Genomic DNA, 20,927 nt, shown 5'->3' on the forward strand with positions numbered 1-20,927 from the left:
TACTATTGACAAAGGTTTCTGTCCTTCCCAGTCCCACGGCCGTTCAGTCCCAAAGAAACATATAGAGGCCTGAATTAATTATAAACTGGTTGGCCTATTAGTTCAGGCTTCTTATTAACTAATTCTTGTATCTTACATTAATCCATAATTCTTGTCTGTGTTAGACACGTGGCTTAGTACCTTTATCAGTGAGGCATTCTCATCTTGCTTCCTCTGTGTTTTGGTAAGGATAGCAGACTGAGCCTTTCCTCTTCCCAGATTTCTCCTGTTCTGGTCTCCCTGCCTATACTTCCTGCCTGGCTACTGGCCAATCAGCATTTTATTAAACCAATACAAGTGACAAATCTTTACCGAGTACAAGACCATTGTCCAACAGCAGCATACCTCCCTCCAGGTAGCTGTATAGCAATATTAGGGCTTTCCAGTGAATAGTGGTCAAAATGAGTCTACAGCTATTCCACCTAATACAATAGCCACTTGTAAATGTTTAAATTATACAGTCAAAAATTGGTTCTCAAGTTTCACTTTACAAATTTCAAGAGTTTATCAGTCACAGGTGGCTAGTGGCTACCGCAGTGAGCAGTCCAACACTTTCGTATGGGAAAATCCAGCATTTCAGCTTCTTTACGTAATCAGCGGACCTTCTGGTTTGGGCAGAGACATGAAGGAAATCCAGGAGCGAGGCTCTGTGCAAATACTTTTGTCTCTTGTTCCTTTAGACCCATAAATGAGTTTACCTGCGAGTAAGTAGGCGGTGGGAACATCCAATCAATTGAGTACACTCTGATCTGGCTCCCTGCCCCATTTCTGAGGCCACACTTACCACTTTTGCTGTTTGATAACCTTGCTAAGGTGGAGCATTAACTTGTCTGCTGTTTGTTACTGCCAGTGGCACTCTACTGTGAAGCTGCTGCTGTGTGTGTGTGTGTGTGTGTGCCTGTGTGTGCCTTTGTGTGTATGTGCCCATGTGTGTGCCTGTGTGCGTGTACCTGTGTGTGTGCGTACCTGTGTGTATGCCTGTGTCTGTGTGTGCCCGTGTGTGTGCCTGTGTGTGTGTGTGTGTGGTGGGAAGTGCAGGAAGAAGAGACAGATGCTAGAGCAGCCTGGCACTGACAGGAAATATCACTATCAATAGAAGGGAAGGCCATAAGTAGGCATACTTTAAGATCCCATCTGTGATATTTACTCCAAGTATTTGGTAGATCTTCTATTCTAAGAAGTCTTTCCTACTTGCTTTTTTGGTTTGCGTGCAGTGTATAAGAACACAGGGTTCTGGAGTTTAAACCATGTACAAATATTGGTTTGATGAGAGGCCTGGAATGGTTTTCTTAACCTTTCTAAGAATGGTCTCTCCATCTCATAGGATTACTTAAGAAGGGTGTGTGTGTGTGTGTGTGTGTGTGTGTGTGTGTGCATCCGCATCCTTATATGTCCTAATAATTATATCCTTATAATAAGGCTACTACTGTGGAAGTTCTCTTGAATTGAAAACATTATTTTAAGATTAAGTGTGTGGTAGTGGTGCATACCTGTATGACTAGCACTTGGGAGGTGGGGGCAGAATTAAGATTTCAAGTTTAGCTATGGCTTCATAGCAAATTGGAGGTCAATGTGAGCCACATCTGTCTCAAACACCAGATAAAAAGACAGAAAAGAAAAAGAGATTATTTTACTGTCAGTTGGCAAATGCTGTGACACTTTCACCGAATACTATACATAATCTTTTACATATTTCTAACAGGAATTTAAAGTGTATTTTAAAATCCAATGTTCTTATCCTTTTGCCTGTCTTTTAGAACAAGGAGGCCTATTTCTCCCAGAACATTTATAGCTACCGTGTTATATAACCCCTTCACTGTGCTACTGTACTTGTTTAGTTAAGTGTAGCCTAGCAGCTGGGGAAGTGTCGAAATCTGGAGAGCAAGCAGAGGCTGATTAGAGTCACTGAGTGTTAAAAATTGCTAATAGAATCAAGCAGTCTCAAAAATAAAGCTGGTAGAGACTCCTGATGTAATCTGCCTCACACTTGTTTTGTCTCCCAGAAAGGATGTTTTTGTTGGCAAAACCACTTTGTTATTTTTTAATACTAAAACATGGCATGGCCTTGGGATTTTAAATTATTTATGTATTCCACACTATTTTGTAACATGTGAGACTGTGTATAGTACCTTAAAGCACTAAAAATCAGCTATCAGCAAGTCGGGAAGTTGTGCTCGTTCAGATAGTTGTTTTCCCAGCTGAAATAACACAGCAGATTGGTGATGTTTGAACACTGCTAATTGCTGAATGTTCTTAAACTAGTAAATAGGCCTGATTAACTGGAAGCCAAACAGTAACCCAAACAGACCAGAGCACATGTGATAAGATAACCTCCCTTGTGTCAGTTTCCAGTGGTGGGAAATGTTAACCTAAAATGTTTTGTTTTCCATTGAGGAAAATGTTAGTCATATGAAAAACTAAAGTTTTAATGTATGATTAGTAGTTGGTTGTTAGCAATGCCAGCACAATAGCTTTAATTACAAGGGCTAACAACAAAGATTAGTTCATCTTAGAAACCCTGGATTTACAGTTCATTCTCTACCTTGCCAGTTTTCTTTGGGAAATTACAAACAATAACAATTTTGATGTGGGAGTGATTTCTTATTAATAAAGAAACTGCCTAGGCCCCTTGATAGGCCAACCCTTAGGTGGGTGGAGTAAACAGAACAGAATTCTGGGAGAAAGAAGCTTAGTCGAGGAGTCGCCATGATTCTCCCACTCCCGACAGATGCAGGTTAAGATCCTCCCTGGTAAGCCACCTCGTGGGCTACACAGAATTTTGCTATGTTAAGTTAAAGCCTTTTTTTTTTGTTTAAACAGAATAAGGGGAAATGATGTGGGAGTGATTTCTTATTAATAAAGAAACTGCCTAGGCCCCTTGATAGGCCAACCCTTAGGGTTAGAACAATATGTAAAAGCTAGCCAATAAGAGGCTGGAACTAATGGGTCAGGCAGTGTTTGAAAGAATACAGTTTCCGTGTAATTATTTCGGGCATAAGCTAGCCATGTGGGTGGCCGGGTGCTGGGGATGCAGCCCTGCCGCTCCTATCTCAACACAATTTAACCAAGGATCAAAGAAAATGTAATTTGGCTTCTTTATGAAATATTTTATATCTCCAGACTAGAAAATGTTCTACAGCCAGGTGGTGGTGGCGCTGCCGCCTTTAATTCCAGCACTTGGGAGGCAGAGGCAGGTGGATTTCAGACAGAAGGAGTTCCAGGACAGTCAGAGCTACACGGGAAACCCTGTCTTGAAACAGAATAAAATGGTTTTTCTACTCACACTTTCAAATAGTAGCTGGAAATATAGCTGTGAATTGCTCAGGTTCCAGAACATTCATGTCAAAATGAGATCTGAGATTATGTTTTAAGTAAGCATTGATGTTTTGAAGCATGCTTATTCTTTTAAACTTGAAACAGAGGCTAGACAACAAGCGTATCCAGAATATAGTAGGGTGTGAGGAAATGTCAGGGTTAGAGTATTGCCAGCTTACCCTTTTAGCTTAAGCAAATGTTTTAAACTCTTTGTGTTTTATATTGATAATGAAATTTGTTAATAATATATAGAGACAAACTAATTTCCTAAAGTACTTTCTGGACCGAAAATTCAATATGCTTAATTCTTAAAAATTTGATAAAACTTACTTCCTCAACTCACTATTGGAAAAAAAGCAAGTGGGAAAACCAAAAACTTCCAGAAGTACCATAAGCTACAGCTAAGGAATCAGATATATTATTTTCTTGGATTTTTGTCAATGCTTTAAAAAGTTAATGTTGAAGGCTGGCAGGATGGCTCTTGCCAATAAGCCTGATGACTTGTCTTTTAACCAAGAGACCTACATGGTGGAGAAGTGAGAACTGATTCCAAATAAGTTGTCTTCTGACTTAAACACAAATACCATGGCATATGCCCCCACACCCAACCTCCCCCTGACAAGTAAATGTAGTTTTAGAATAGAGTTTGAACTTAAATAACATATACATGTTCTTATTACATTGTTTAGAGACTGTTTATAAACATTTAAAAATGATTGTGAATATCAGCGTATATTTTCCTGTTGGACATTTTCATGTTATCCTTTAAAAATATCACAAGACTGAGCTAGTAGAGCTCATTGGTAGAGCACACACACACACACACACACATTTATAAATTTTGGTGGATATATTTGTATAAGGGTCACTCTTTTCTCCGTCTCAAAGCATCATTTCCAGAAACTAGGATCCCAGGAGTAGAAGTGCCAGGTCAGCAGGCTGAAAATGTTAAGGTCCTTCTGAATATGCTTCTCCAAGGAACTAAACTGTACCATAAAATTATGCTATGGGGCTGGAGAGGTGACTCAGCAGCTAAGAGCATTACCTGCTCCTCTAGAGGTCCTGAGTTCAATTCACAGCAACCACATGGTGACTCACAATTATCTGTAATGAGATCTGGCGCCCTATTCTGGCCATGTGGATAGAACACTGTATATATAAGTAAAGAAATCTTTTTAAAAATTACACTACAGGAAAAATACCAATTTTACCACAATCTGGACAACATTGAATGATTTTACCAAGAAGGAAGGCTAGGATTTGAAATGAATTGAATAGGAAGCCATTTATTCCAGATGGCTAGTTTGTTTCTACTGAGAAGAGCTGTGGTCACACAATCGGTGAACTTTAAAGTTGCATGTTGGCTCGGCAGGCATGATCTGAGGGTGCCTAAGCATAATAACCCCATCCTTTCATCATTTTACTCCAGCCACCTTTAGTAAGTATTTGAGGCAATGTTAGATTCTACTTTCAGAAATGGGTAAGACAGATATTGCTGAGTTGCCCCATTCTAGATAAAAACTAAAGACAGAGAAGCTATAAGCAGGCACTAATGGTACAGGGGAGCAAACAGAAGCATAGGGATTCCCCTGAAACATTCTTGCTTGCAAAAGTGAGGAAACCTAAATAAAACCCGAAAGCCAGGGACAAGCTATTTAAGTTATCTGATTTCATTTACCATAAAACTATCGTACTCAAAACTGTGTATTATTGACATACATACAGAAATGTAGCAATGAAATAGAATAGCTAGTTCAGTACTAGATTTCCCACCTCTAGGGTCACTGATTTTCAACAATTATGCCAAGTTACCCAATGAGGGAAAGAAGAGTATATAACAAAGTATTCAGTCAACCAAATAGCTGTACGGAAAAGTAGACTTTGGCCCTCCAGCACTTATACAGGCATTAACTCAAGATGAATTAATGCAAAAGGTAAAGCTACATTTATGAAATTGGGTTAGACCAGTAGTTCTCAGAAATTTTCTGACCCAAAGTCAGTTCCCAGTGTGTGGAGATATATTTGGTTGTTACAGCTGATAGAATTGCCATCTAGAATGCAGTGACTAGAAACACTGCTATATTCTGCAAGGCATGGGATATCCTTCCAAGAAAGTTCAAATGTCAGTAGTGGCAACTTGGAGAAAGTCTCGTTCAAGCAATAATTTCTTAAGTAGATCACAAAAATTATGCATTATAAAAAATAACTGATAAAACAGGAAAGTTTAAAATTTTTGTTCTGTGAAAGATACATCAGAAATGAAAAAATAAGGGACCAACAGGGAGGAAATTTTTACAAATGTTTCTGACAAAAATATTTGCTTTAAGATATATAAAGAGCACATATACAGAATAATAAGGAAAAAACATTATAAAAAGTGGTTTAGCCAATACTTTAGAAAATAACATATACATATGTCCATTAAGGTGAGAATAGGTTCTTATCACCACTCATCAATAAAATGCAAATTAATGTCATGATGTCACTGAACACTAACCAGCATGGCTACAATAAAAATCCTGACAAAATGAAGTGTTGAGAAAGATGTGGCCACTGGAAGGCTCAACTTTGTTGATAGGGTTATAAAATGGCTGAATTACTCTGAATAAACTATTTGATACTGTCTCACACAGCAAGCATATTCTACCTTACCACTAGCTTATAGAGATTGCTCAAGGGAAATGAAGAATTATGTGTGTACAAAGAGCTGCATGCCTGTTTTTATAACCACATTTTCACAATAATTTAAATAGAAACAAATTAATTGGCTAAAGTATAGGCAATTTTAGTATACTATTTTGTATGAAAAACAAACAGAGATATTGATGTACAACAGTGATAGGGAAATTTAAAAACGATAGGGACAAATTTAAAAAGCTAAGCTGAGTGAAGGAAGGTACACTCAGCTTCCACGAAACTCTAGAAAAGGTAGAAACTCCCACTCCCTCCTGAGTTCTGAGGTCCAGGCATGTGCCATGCCCAGCTGCTTCTCATAAACACAAGAGTGTTGGTCTCAATGGTGAGATGTGGGAGGGAGAGGCTGGCCCCAAGGCTTTGCTACTTTCAGGTGGCAGAGGCCAGGATTCGGCATTCAACTAGTTGTTGAGTCGAAATTAAGGTAGTACTAAAGCAGCGCCTCAAAATTGGCTGAGCAATCCTAAACTTCTAGCGATAAGACCCAGTATTTCCTCTATGATAATTTTCCTCTCCCTGGTGAGTCAGTATCATCTTCTTTCATGCCCTCATTCACAGTGATAACTATTTTCACAATTCTGATAATGTTATAATAGTTTGTTTAGAGGCCTATTTATTCTAAAATTTACTCATAAAAATATCAACACTGGGAAGTTTATAGAAGGGCACCCCGGCATGTAATTACACTGAACGAAACAAAGACGTCTATTATCAGGCTGTTATTCTTATTTGTGATGTGAATCTGAGTCTCTCATGCCAGAGACACCATGACTATGATAACTCTTATAAAGGAAACCATTTAATTGGGGGTGGCTTACAGTTCAGAGGCTAATCATTATTATCATGACAGGAAGCATGGTGGCATTCAGACAGACATGGTGCTGGAGAAGGAGCTGTGAGTGCTACATCTTAATCTCTAGGCAGCAGAAATGAATGTCACTCTAGACCTGGCTTGAGCATTTCAGTCTTCAAAGCCCTTCTCTTACTGTTACACTTCCTCCAACAAAGCCTCACCTCTTAGTAGTGCCACTCCCTATGAGCCTATGGGGCCATTTTCATTGAAACTACCACAGCAGTGATTAGCAAATCCGGTGCACCCAAGAACCACTTCTAGCATTTATTAAGATATGTATGTATATATCCCTGTGCTCCTCTAGCATTTATTAAGATATATATCCCTGTGCTCCTAGACAGATACTCTGATTCATTTTGTCTGGACTGGGACTCAGAATTATTCACTCTAATAACTTAATTAGAATTCATATGTAAGCAATTCAGAATGCAGCTGGTCTACAGACAGCACTTTTAAAACACTGGCCTGTACTTGAACTTCTTACATATAATTCAATCCCTATTTATTCATACTCATCAGTGTTTGTCTAGTGGTACCGGGTAAAGTATTTGCTTAATGGCTCAATGTATTGATAATAAATAAGTGGCAAACTGTATTCATATGGTAATTAACACCTTGGTGCTGCTCCAAAATCTCTAAATGCTTTGGAACCAAAAAAACAAAATGATTACAGTGCTTTAGTGTACAGCGATGTAACAGATTATGTAAGGGTTGGCTGCTGGTGCAGTGAGTTCCTACTAAAGACTGGGTTTGTTTCCTGTGAACTGTATTCTGGTGTTAGGTTCACAAATTTACCAGAGGAAAATTATAGCCATCTGTCAGATATATTTAATCACTAACAAGAGTGTCTTTTCCAGAGCCTCTGCTTAGATTTCAACAGTACTTGCCCCCCCTCCTGCTCATCTCACCTTTTTTTCTCTGACACTAACTCTGTGTATCGGGAACTTATGTTTGAGAGAAACAGCATTTGTGAAATAGAACCTTTTCACATGATTATGTATTAATGATACAGAGATAATTTAATGGTACAGAGATAATTTAATCACAGGGTTTCAAATGAAAACCTAGTTATTTCTCTTAGCTTCTGTTCATTGTCTTCCCAAGTCTATTTGAATAGGTGTGATAACAGGACCAATAGAAGGCAGACGTAGCTTGGTATGACTAGACACTGTAGGTATGAAGACCCTCAGTTCAAAGCATCCAGAGAGGCTGTGTCTACCCACTGACTCTGTTGATGGGAGTCTCTTGCTGCCCATTGCTACCATGGGAACTTTGACTGCCGTGCACTCTCTTCTTCGCTGTCTTCTTTGGACTTTCTTAGTCTTCCACTACCTGTATTCAGGAGGATCTTACCATTTGTAGAATTTCCGTTTTATAGTTATTTTACCAAAACTTGTTTCTGTCAAAATGTCAGTATTTTGGTCAAGGTACTGAGACTGATTAAGAGTTCTGTAAAAAGATGAGTCAGCTTTTGTCAAATGGTCATGTGTCTTTTCTTTGAATTGGAGGACTGCAAAATATATAACATGTTCTGGGGACCTCTGAGAGATGGGGTGGGCAGGGAGTATGATCATAAGGGTCACAAGGGGGAGGAGAATAGAGAGATTTGGAAGTTGGTACTCTGTCCATATAATGGAGTACTGAAAGATAATGAGAGAACTGCCTCCAAAGGTTAAGGAAGGTCAATAATCCATTTACTTGACTTTGTAGAAAAACCAATTCTAGTAAAATGTCTTCTACATATCATACAATACCCACCTAACTTATAAAATTCTATAATTTTGATAACTTTACCAAGTGGCACAACCATGCTCATACCTAGTTTTAGAAAATTTTCATTCTCTCAAGAAGAAACCCTTATCATAGCTTTTCTCAGTTCTATATCTGTGTCCAGGATGCTACTGCTCTTCCTGTCTACGAAGTTGGCTTTGTTGATATTTCTCTAGGCAGAATCACACAGAATCACACGATCTGTGTATCGTGTTTCTGAAGTTCATCTGTAATAGTTCATTGTTGAACAACTGCATAGGTATATCTAATTCCTGCTTTTAATACATGGTTATTTCCAGATTGGGTATGTTATGAATAATTCTGTTGTAAACATTCTTGTATTAATATTGGTACAGATGTATACTTTTAAAAATTCTCTATAAATACCTATAAGTGGAATTACTAGACTATTTGGTAGTTTTACAATTAATGTTTTGCAACTCAGATTCTATCTTACACCTGCAAGAATGGCCAAGATAAAAAACACTGATAACAACTTATTCTGGAGAGGTTGTGGGGAAAAGGGAACACTTCTGCATTGGTGGAAATGCAAGCTGGTATAACCCCTTTGGATGTCAGTGTGGTGATTTTTCAGAAAATTAGGAAATAACCTTCTTTAAGATCCAAGTAATACCACTTTTGGGTATATATCAAAGAATGCTCAATTGTGCCAGAAGGACATGTGCTCAAGTATGTTCATAGCAGGTTTGTTTGTCATAACCAGAACCCGAAAACAACTTAAATGCCCCTCTACACAGCAGAAAAAAATGACATCTTGAATTTTGCAGAAAAATGGATGGCGCTAGAAAACATTATTTTGAGTGAGGTAACCCAGATACAGAAAGACAACTATCACCTGTACTCACTCATAGTTGGTTTTTAAACATAAATCAAAGAAAACCAGCCTACAAATCACAATGCCAGAGAATTTAGACAACAATGAGGACACTAAGAGAGACCTACATAGATCTAATCTACATGGGAAGTAGAAAAAGACAAGATCTCCTGAGTAAATTGGGAGCATGGGGCCCTTGGGAGAGGGCTGAAAGGTGGAGGGAAGAGGCAGGGAGTGGAGCAGAGAAAAATGTAGAGCTCAATAAAAAAAGAAAAAAAATGTTTTGAAAAACTACCAAACTCATACTCAAATGTTTGAGTATTCTTTACATCCCTGTCAACAATTTTTACTGTCTGCCTTATTTACTGTAGCATTTTAGTGTGTGTATGTTATTAGTGTGTGTACATTGTACTACCTCATTCTTGTTTTCATCTTCATTTCCTTAGCTAAATGGTATTGAACAACTTTTCATATCTTTATTAACCATTATTCAAGTGTATATTTTCTCTAGTGAAACATTATTTGTATAGTTTGTCCACTTTTTAAAAAAGGCATGCTATAAGATTATAATGTGCTCCCATCCCAGGCACTGGAAATTCCCTTCAAGTTGTTGGTCATGGGATTGCAAGAGGTTACCAAAACAATATGGCTACTGCCATTGGTTGCCACCCAAGAACCAAAGGAAGAAGGTAACATACTATTGTTGCAGACATTTTGCACATAGGGTTTAGAGGAATTGAACTGGAACTGACTTGGAAGCTTCCTCTATGAGGAATAACTCTAATACTAACTGAATGCTATGAAAATTGCCAAGGGAGAGAAGTAATCAAAGGTCCTATCCAACTATAAAGACTCTGAGCCATAACAATGATTAGCTTAGTCAGATTCACCAATGATGCCATAGTGGCATTTAATATCTTGGGGGCGGGTAACCAACAGCCATCTAATTGTACTTCAAGTCTACTCAGTAGAATAGATTTCATGCCTAATGCTATAAACCTAGCTATTTTCCCATGGCTGATGAGGTCATAGACCCTACAGGAGAGCCTACAACTGCTGCTTTTTCAAACCAGTATAATTTCTAAGTGCATTCTAATATTCACTATTATACCCACAGATAATGGTATCTTCACTCCTCATCAAAGAAGTTTCTTTTTTAAATAGGTAGAAACCATTACAGAAATTCATAAATGGTCAAAATGCAGAGAATGCCCAACTGACCGTGGGATACTCAGCATCATTGATGCATCTATAATAACAGCTCCTAAGGCCCAGGGAATATCACAGAAGAAGGGGTAGAAAGATTGTAGGAGTCAGATGACCAGACATCTGCTATAAGACAATGTCTCCTATACACGAGAAGGAGCTACACCCTTGAAATATCAACAAAATAATCACCTAAACAAGACCAGCACAGTGACAGTAGCAGTTGACATGCCAGCATGCATGGGGAAAATCTCACAAGGCCCTACTCCTAGATGGAGATCTACACACAACTAATTGCTGCTGGGGAAGGATTAGGTCTTCCTCAGTCACAGGCCCCCCAATAGGTTATGTAATCCTAAAGGGTAAGCATTAGTAAACACATGTATGTATACACAACACTAAAAGGGGCTGGGAAGGATGCATCTATAAATTGTGTTTGTGTGTGTGTGTGTGTGTGTATACCAATTTTGAAAGGAGTCATGAATTTGAGAATGGGGAGGCATAGAAAGTGTTTGGAGGGGTAAAAGGAAGAACAAAAATGTAAATAAAGAACAAATGTATAAAATTCTCAAAAAAACTTTTTAAAACTAAAAGTCATAAAATTTCTTCATATAATTATTTTTAAGATATAGGATATGTGGTTTAGGTTAGCCTGGACTGCCCTTGCCTCATCTCTTGAATACCGAAAAGACAGACATGCGCTCTGTACCACCACGTATGTACTTGCAAATATTTTTCTGCAGTCTAATGATTCTCTTTCTTATTTTATTAACTGATGTTTTTTGTAGTGGAAACCATTTATATTTTTATGGGTTCTAATTTATCTAGAGTTTTATAAAAGATATTTTTGATGTTGTATCTAAAATACAAATGTTTTCTCCTGGTTTTCTTTTCTTTCTTTTTCTGTTTAACTCTTATTTTTAAATATTTGATCTGATATATGTTTTAGTTAATTTTATGTGTGGTGTGAATAAAGGCTTTACATTCATTTTTCTCAATCTAGAATTCCAGTTGTCCTCCCATGTGTCACAAAGGGGATTCAGAACTGGTTGCTTGGCTTGTGGTAAGCACCAGGGATGTAAAGGTGAATAACAATTTTCAGTTACATGCAGCATCTTTATATACAGCCAGGCACATGTTCACAGTCCAGGAGATCAGAGCACAACTCAACACTGGTGACTTCAAAAAGAATGCATCTGAGTTCAAAAACAAAATCAAGGGATTGACTTTGGCATCTGCATGGAAAATACATGTATATATGAGCTTCATATACCAGTGACTTCAACTTCTTTGACTTCTTTATTTTCTTAACATAGTAGCTGGCCATTGTTTATTTTGATATATATTATATATTAATATACTAGTTATATTATATAATATATACTATATGTTAGTATATATTATATATTAATAAAAATTCAAGTATTGATGTTTGCTAGTGAGTTCACACTGGATATACTTAAAGCTATGGCTACAATGGTGTCTTTAGAACTAATTATCCCTCACGTTGTGCATCAAAACATATCTTCTATATCGACACAGAAGACGTGTGCTCCAAAACTGGCTTAATGGATGAACACTAGATTAGGAATCAAGAGACTTAATCTTTGTGTTCTTGACTCATCATCATCTCAGATGCACCAGACCTCACACCTCAGATCTTCATTTGCATTCAGTATAAGAGTTAAATTCTAAGATCATTTCTAGACCAAAATTCTGTTTGTTCGGTCAACACTTATTGACTATGTGCCTGGCGGTGTGAGCTACTGCCGAACAGAGGTAAGATAAAGAGAGAGGAAATAAAATAACAGGTCACATTTTGTGCTTGTTCTTTGATTTTCCAAATCTAGAAATGCACATTTTTATTTGAAAGTGATTAATTGGGGAGGAAGAAGAAAATGTCCCTAGATGAGCTCATGGGACATATCTGCAGGAAAGAATTTTGATTGTAGACGTGGAAACTGAGAATCCATGTGAGTGTTAGCAGCTTTTGGATGACAGTTCTTCACCCTGGGATACAGAGGTGTGTTCATTTCCCTAAGAGCTGAGGGTAAAAAAAAAAATAAAGACTGGCTTTCAATTTCTTTTATTGTACTAAAAGCATATATTTCTACCTTTCCACCCAAAGAACAAAGAACAAACTTAACAATATTTTGTTAAAAATAACTTCCTCTTATTACAGTATAAGAACGTAGAGCTGACATAAGTCAACTTCCTAATATCCATGCCAAGACTTAGTCTTTCAGATTCTGAGTTACATTTTTAAAAAATGTGGCAGCACCTTCAAATTTGTGCCTAAATATTCCAGTGGTCTGTTGTGTGATATACAGATGGTGAGTCTATGGCTTTTGAAAATTTTTGATACTTTGGATAGAGTTCTCTCTATAATTTTGCCTGGCTTACCTCTGAATACACCCGCACCTGCCACACCCATGTTACCTTTCCTTGGTAGTAGAGAAGTTAGGACTCTAAATCTATAAGTAAACTAAGATTGCATTACTTCCATGTAACTATATAATCTTGGTTTGGCAAGTGTAAAATTTAGGATCAACCATTGTGTAAGTGTTCTTATATATGTCTTAATTATGTATTACATGTTAAAATGCTTTGCTTAATCTATTAGTCCAGATGCTTAGTTGCACATGATAGAAATCTCATTCAGATTACTGAAGCAAAAGTCATATTTGTTGTTGGCTCTTTTAACCACAAAGTCGAGGTGTGAACTTCCCTGGATTTAGGCGATCTCTTAGAATCCTGTTTCCTGTGTAATTCAGTTCAGCATTCCTCTAGGCCTCATCCTCATCCTTGGGTAGCTACTCTACATTGATACTCAATGATGACACAACAGCTCCAGACTTACTCCGTGTTTGCAAGTAAATCAGGAGACTCTTTGGAGTTTATACAGAAGATGTCACCAAGTGACTCTGGTCAGTCCAGCTTGAGTCCTATGCTTACATTTTGTACCAATACTCATGAAAAATAGGAGACTGACTACTCTCAGAACCTTCCCAGTTCTTGAAGCTAGTAAAAAGAAACTTTGACAAACTCTTCAGACATACATGGGGGAGAGAGGATCAAGTCTCCTGTGTATGTCAGGCACAAACACAGGGTGTTCTAACATGTAGAAAATGCTGTTAAAAACCTTTAAATGAAGCAGCACTGGTGTTCCCTGGCCAAAAAGGTACATTTTTTTGCAAATAACAGGAGAATTATTGCATTGTTTATTATCTCAAATATTATAGTCTGTGTAACCCATTCAATGCTTAATCTTTTTTGTAATAATATATGAAAGCTTTCATGTAATTGACACATTTTATTGATATTAATTTTCAAATTGTATTATTTTATGAATATTCTCATTGAATTTTCTTGTATAAACAATGACAATTTCATAATAAAACTACAAATCCTAGTGAGAGACATTATTAAACAACCTTCTCTGATAACTTAGATCTGCTGATGGTCATTAGTTCCTGGAAATTTAAAAAGAATTTGAGTGGAATTTATTTCAGTGCCTTGTTGAAGACTAAGGAAGGACTTTAGTAATCACAGTTATAAGCCTCCAGTAAATGACACTTCAATGTGCAGAACATTTTCATTCTTAGATTGTGACTCTGATCAACTTTTAGAAATTGTGGAACATATGAAGGAAAGAATTACGCTCATGTATTTTTAATAGCAAGTCTATATACAATGTTTTTATTCTTACCAATTAGGATAACAACTACTTTTAGTACCCCAAACCATGTCATATGTACAGATCAAATGAACTTCTAAATACAACATATTAGAAATCTTTGCCTGTCAAGGACGAGTAATACAATGTAAGTTAACCTGTGTGGATGCAGATGAGAAAGCTAACCAGCTCAGGTGATTAGGCTTTCTTCACATGACTTTATTATTTGGCTGGAAGTGCTATCCCTTCTAAAATTTTATTTCACAGTCATAGACAGTAGGGAGGAAGGCTGGAACAGCAATCCATTTGGAAGTGGCACACTGGATTCTCATGGCAGTGACTGAAAAGACATCATAGGATAGGGCTTCATGATGTTTCAGTCCTTTAGGAGCAGAGAGAGAGGCAGCGAGCTTTCAGATAGACCAGGTCAGTGTGATAGGTAAGAGGACAGATCATGTTACTGAAAACATTGAAAATACAAGACAGAACAGAGCAGTAGCGCCATATAACAAAGTGGTTTCCAACAAGAATTCAACAATCCGTAATTCAATTGCAAGGACAGAATGAAGATAGTTTCAGATGAGAAAGCTTGTCAAATATCTGCTTTGAAGCTGTTCTTTGAAATGCACAGAAACCAAAAACTTAAGAAAGACCAAGTCCTCTGCTCAAGACACAGGGATTCAACACAAACATTGTCAAGAAAATGTCACAAGGCATCAGGTCTACCGGGCTACAGGTGACCAACTGAAGCAAGAGACTAGAAATTTCATGATGCAAGCAAAGCAAGGAAGTGAGAGTGTAAATGATCTTGCAAGGCTGTGCCACTCCGAAGTGACGGCAGTGTGGTGAGTCTGATGGCGCGTGCCAAAGAGTATGAGAACCTGGAGCACCAGTGAATTAAGGAATTTTAGTATAAATATAATTTAAAACAGCTTAATAACTAGAAGAGGTACCGATACTGATAGAATTGGTTAGCCATGGGAAGAATGCCTAGAGACTGAGAAATGGGAGTACCAGATTCTGGTACTATTTGATTATGTCAACAGTTATATCAGTTATTTTGATAAAAATTAAAATGAAGGTAAAGTTGAAGTTGTTCAATATAAAATAAGCTATTTAAAATATTAATAATAGGAAAATAGATATATAGAAAAATAGATATGGAGTATGTGGGGCATACTCTCCACAATTTTACTGTAATTTCTAAACTGTTATAAAAAAGAAAGTTGTAAGACTGGAGAGATGATGGCTCAGCTGTTATAGGCTAGGCTCACAACAACCACAAAAGAATACAGTTGTTTTTTTAAAGTCAGAGAAACAAGAAAATGAAACAGTATGATGCACATAGCACATGATACATTAAATTTAACACAATTTAAAGAACATTATCATGTATTATGTTCTTAATACATATTGCCTGTACAATATATTTCAAATTAGTCAATATTTCCAATGTTAAGTTCTTATTTTTCACAGAAACATAGGCTTTAAAAATAATATCCATGCTTAATTAATTGGCAGACATTTTTCCATTCGTGGATTAATATAACCTTGGGTCATAACTATTCATTTTCCCATCTCCAGTCCCATTCCAGTATCTTAAACCCCCTTAGTTGTGTCATAGTGGTTGGGGAGGGCATGGCAATGAGCTTGAGAAGGGCTCAGCCATATCTGCGAAATGTGCTCTCTGTGGCCTGTGGAGTCTGGTTGCTTGCCTGTTCTCATTAGCAATGGCCTGCTGGCGCAGTGAAGGAGGAGACTGACGAGGAGACTAGGAGTATAACATTGTCCTTGAGTTTCAGAGATCTGTGATGCCTCTTGTTGCTGTCATCAACACAGGCACAAATGAAAAGCCCAATGAAACCCATCCATGCTGAACACGCAGTGCACTCTAGCACCTTTTAGAGGCAGTTTTGCTGATTTCCTTATTCTTCAGGAAACACCTCACATATCCTCTTTTCTCTTGGCAGAACTAGCAAATGGAAATGAGAGCCCAGAGTAGCTAAATATTGAAGCTGTATGAATGTATTGTAAAAGCCCTAATTGGCATAATACACTATAATTTTCTTGTCTTTTTTGGCATCACCCATGTTAAATCTTGTACTTACAGTTTCCCCCAATCACATAATTATCAGATATTCTTATGGGTTTTAAAAGGTGGTTTTTAAAATCATATTCTTCAATTAATTGACCCATGTGTTTCTATCAAATTTAATCTCTTGTGCTTGTATGGGATATAGTATAGTTCAGTAGTAAGACACTGTGAGGAATTTTCCTGCTTTTTCCCAATATTTCCTTGTGGGATGTTGCACTAGTTGGATTTTAGGGGTAGTACAAAGTAAGTTCTTATTGTACATGCAGATTGAGCTTCTATTTCTGGGTACAAACTGGATTGACCACCTTTGGTTTTATTGATTTTCATCATTTCATCAATAGTTAGATAAACATAGGTTCTTTTTTTTTCCTTTCCTTGATTTTTGAACTAGCTTGTTATAGTTAAGTACAGAATGTCTAATTGCCACTCCACCAGCATTTATATGTTGAGGCTTTCACCTCCAATGCAATGATATTGGGCATGGGGTCTTTGGGGGAATCACTAGGTTTAGAAGCAATTATGAAGGCAGACTTTTAACATATCTGCTATGTTTCAACATCATATTGAATTTATTATAAATACAACAGAAGTAGACTCTTTATAAATGGAATAGGGATGATATTACTGTTGAATTTCCTTTGGACCTAGGACCATAAAACCAAATAAAATTAGATTACTTTGGAGGTTTCCATAAATTCCTTATTTATCCTTTCATTTCCCCATGCTCAGATTTTGGCAGCTTAGATAAGTACTTAGACATATATGTTGTTCTTTTCCCTGGCGTCTGTTTCCCTCCTTCCCTTAAACATTCACCATTCTAGTGAGGAAGACTAGCCTTTGAAGAGAGACTTACTTAATCAGCAGCAGCTGTAGGGGAAAACTTTTCAAACAGATCTTTTTTTTTTTCTGAGAAAAGTGATCCATTAAATTTTCAAAGCACTTTTGATGCCATAGCCTTGATCCCATTAAACAGAAAGAGAAGGAGGATGAAGAGAAGGAAAGGAGGAGAACCAGGAGGAAGAAAGAAGAGGAAGGAGGGGAGAGGGAGAGAGGAAGGGAGAGGAAAGGTCTAAAATGTACTATTACTTTTATTTCCAAGATTCTTACAGGAATATTGCTAGCCCTCAGTAAAATAGCCACTACTTTGAGGTACCAGCAAATAATTGTATTCTCAGAACAAGAACACTTTCTCAGGATGCTATTCATTGACTCTTTGTTAAGCTCAGAATCTTTATTAGTTCTTAATTTGAAAATAATTCAGTAAGTTGTGGGTTACTTTCAGAGTTTACTGAGTTTGTCATGATGTCTGGATTTGTTATGTTATCTGGATATTGGTTTCTGAAATGCAAAATAAATTTGCTAAACTTTCTTTAGACAGAAAGACAGACAGATAGACACAGACACACACACACAGGGGTGGGAGAAAGAAAGTCCTTTATTTCTCAGGATACCCCATTTATTTGTATTTAATAAACTAAACAATATTTTATATTATGTATTTAATCACATTCTTTTAATTTTTCTATTTTTGGTAATTTTTTCCATTTTTATTGAGCTTTACATTTTTCTCTGCTCCCTCCCTGCTTCTCCCCTCCCTCCTTCAACCGACCCCAAGGTCCCCATGCTCCCAGTTTATGCAGGAGATCTTGTCTTTTTTTACTTTCTAACTCCCATGTACATCAGATCTATGTAAGTTTCTCTTAGTGTCCTCATTGTTGCTTAAGTTCTCTGGGATTGTGGTTTGTAGGCTGGTTTTCTTTGCTTTATGTTTAAAAACCAACTATGAGTGAGTACAGGGGATAGTTGTCTTTCTGTGTCTGGGTTACCTCACTCAATATGATGTTTTCTACCTCCATCCATTTTCCTGAAAAATTCAAGATGTCGTTATTTTTTTTTCTGCTGTGTAGTACTCCATTGTGTAAATGTACCACATTTTCCTTATCCATTCTTCGGTCGAGGGACATTTAGGTTGTTTCCAGGTTCTGGCTATGACAAACAAACCTGCTATAAACATAGTTGAGCACATGACTTAGGGCACGATTGAGCATCCTTTGAATATATACCCCAAAGTGGTATTACTGAGTCTTGAGGAAGGTTGTTTCCTAATTTTCTGAGAAATCACCACACTGACTGGGTTGTACCAGCTTGTATTCCCACCAGCAATGCAGAAGTGTTCCCTTTTCACCACATCCTCTCCAGCATAAGTTACCATCAGTGTTTTTTATCTTGGCCATTCTTACTGGTGTAATATGGAATCTCAGAGTTGTTTTGATTTGCATTTCTCCGATGACTGAGGATATTGAACATTTCCTTAAGTGTCTTTCAGTCATTTTAGATTCCTCTGTTGACAGTTCTCTGTTTAGGTCTGTACTCCATTTTTTTTTATTGGATTATGTGATTTTTTTTTTTGGTGTCCAATTTCTTGAGTTTTTTTGTATATTTTAGAGATCAGTTCTCTGTCTGATGTGGGGTTAGTGAAGATCTTTTCCCATTCTGTAGGGCTGTTGTTTTGTCTTGTTGACTGTGTCCTTTGCATTACAGAAGCTTCTCAGTTTCAGGAGGTCCCATTTATTAATTATCTCTCTCATTGTCTGTGCTGCTGGGGTTAGAAAGTGGTCTTCTGTGCCAATGCATTCAAGTGTACTTCCCACTTTTTCTTCTATAAGGTTCAGTGTGGCTGGCTTAATGTTGAGGTCTTTGATCCATTTGGACTTGAGTTTTGTGCATGGTGATAGATATGGGTCTATTTTCATTCTTCTACATGTTGATATCCAGTTATGCCAGCACCACTTGTTTTTCCCATTTGATATTTTTTTTGCTTCTTTGTCAAAAATCAGGTGTTCGAAGATGTGTGGCTTGATACCCGGGTCTTCTATTCGGTTCCATTAGTCCTCTTGTCTGTTCTTATGCCAATACCAGGTTATTTTCAGTACTGTAGTTCTGTAGTAGAGTTTGAAGTCAGGGATTCTGATGCCTCCAGAAGTTCTTTTATTGTACAGGATTATTTTGGCTATCCTCGGTTTTTTGCTTTTCCAAATGAAGTTGAGTATCGTTCTTTCAATGTCTTTGAAGAATTTTGCTGGGCATTATGTTGAATCTGTAGATTGCTTTCAGTAAGATTGCCATTTTTACTATATTAATTCTGCCTACCCAAGAGCATGGAAGGTCTTTCCACTTTCTGGTGTTTTCTTCAATTTTGTTCTTCAAAGATTTAAAGTTCTTGTCATACAAGTCTTTCACTTGTTTGGTTAGAGCTACTCCAAGATATTTTATGCTATTTGTGGCTATTGTGAAGGGTATTGATTCTCTGATTTTTTTCCCAGCCCTTTTATCATCTGTGTGCAGAAGGGCTACTGATTTTTTTGAATTAATCTTGTATCCTGCTACATTACTGAAAGTGTTTATGAATTGTAGAAGTTCCTTGGTATAATTTTTGGGATTGCTTATGTAAACTATCATCTCATCAGCAAACAGTGAGAGTTTGACTTCTTCTTTTCCAATTTGTATCCTCTTGATTTCTCTTTGGTGTCTTATTGCTCTAGTTAGGGCCTTAAGAAATATATTGAATAAATATGGAGAGAGTGGACAACCTTGTCTTGTTCCTGATTTCAGTGGACTCTCTGGGAGTTTCTCTCCATGTTTTATGTTGGCTGTTGGCTTGCTGTATATTGCCTTAATTGTGTTTAGGTATGTCCCTTGTATCTCCAATCTCTCCAAGACCTTTATCATGAAGAGATGTTGTATTTTGTCAAAAGCTTTTTTGGCATCTAATGAGATGATCATGTGGTTTTTATTTTTCAGCTTGTTTATAAGGTGGATTACATTGACAGATTTTTGTATGTTGAACCATCCCTGCATCTCTGGGATGAAGTCGACTTGATCATGGTGGATGATGGTTCTGATGTGTTCTTGGATTCGATTTGCCATTCGAATTTATTGAGTATTTTTTGCATCAATGTTCATGAGTGAGATTGGTCTGTAATTCTTTTTCTTAGTAATGTCTTTCTGTGGTTTGGGTATCAGGGTAATTGTAGCCTTATAAAAAGAGTTTGGCAATGTTCCTTCTGTTACTATTGTGTGGAATAATTTGAGGAGTATTGCTATTAGTTCTTCTTTAAAAGTCTTATAGAATACTGAGCTGAAACCATCTGGTCCTGGGCTTTTTTAGGTTGGGAGACTTTTGATGACTTTTTCTATTTCTTCAGCAGTTATAGGTCTGTTTAATTTGCTTATCTGGTTTTGATTTAATTTTGGTAAGTAATATTTATCCAGAAAGTTCTCCATTTCCTTTAAGGTTTCCAATTTTGTGGAGTGCAGGTTTTCAAAATATGACCTGATGATCCTCTGTATTTCCTCCATGTCTGTTGTTATGTCCCCATTTTCTTTTTTTAATTAATTTATTTATTTATTAAAGATTTCTTTCTCTTCCCCACCGCCACCTCCC

The sequence above is a fragment of the Alexandromys fortis genome, unplaced genomic scaffold (assembly GCF_014885135.2).
Source record: "Alexandromys fortis isolate MF-2015 unplaced genomic scaffold, M_Fortis_MF-2015_v1.1 scaffold_163, whole genome shotgun sequence".
NCBI lineage: Eukaryota > Metazoa > Chordata > Mammalia > Rodentia > Cricetidae > Alexandromys > Alexandromys fortis.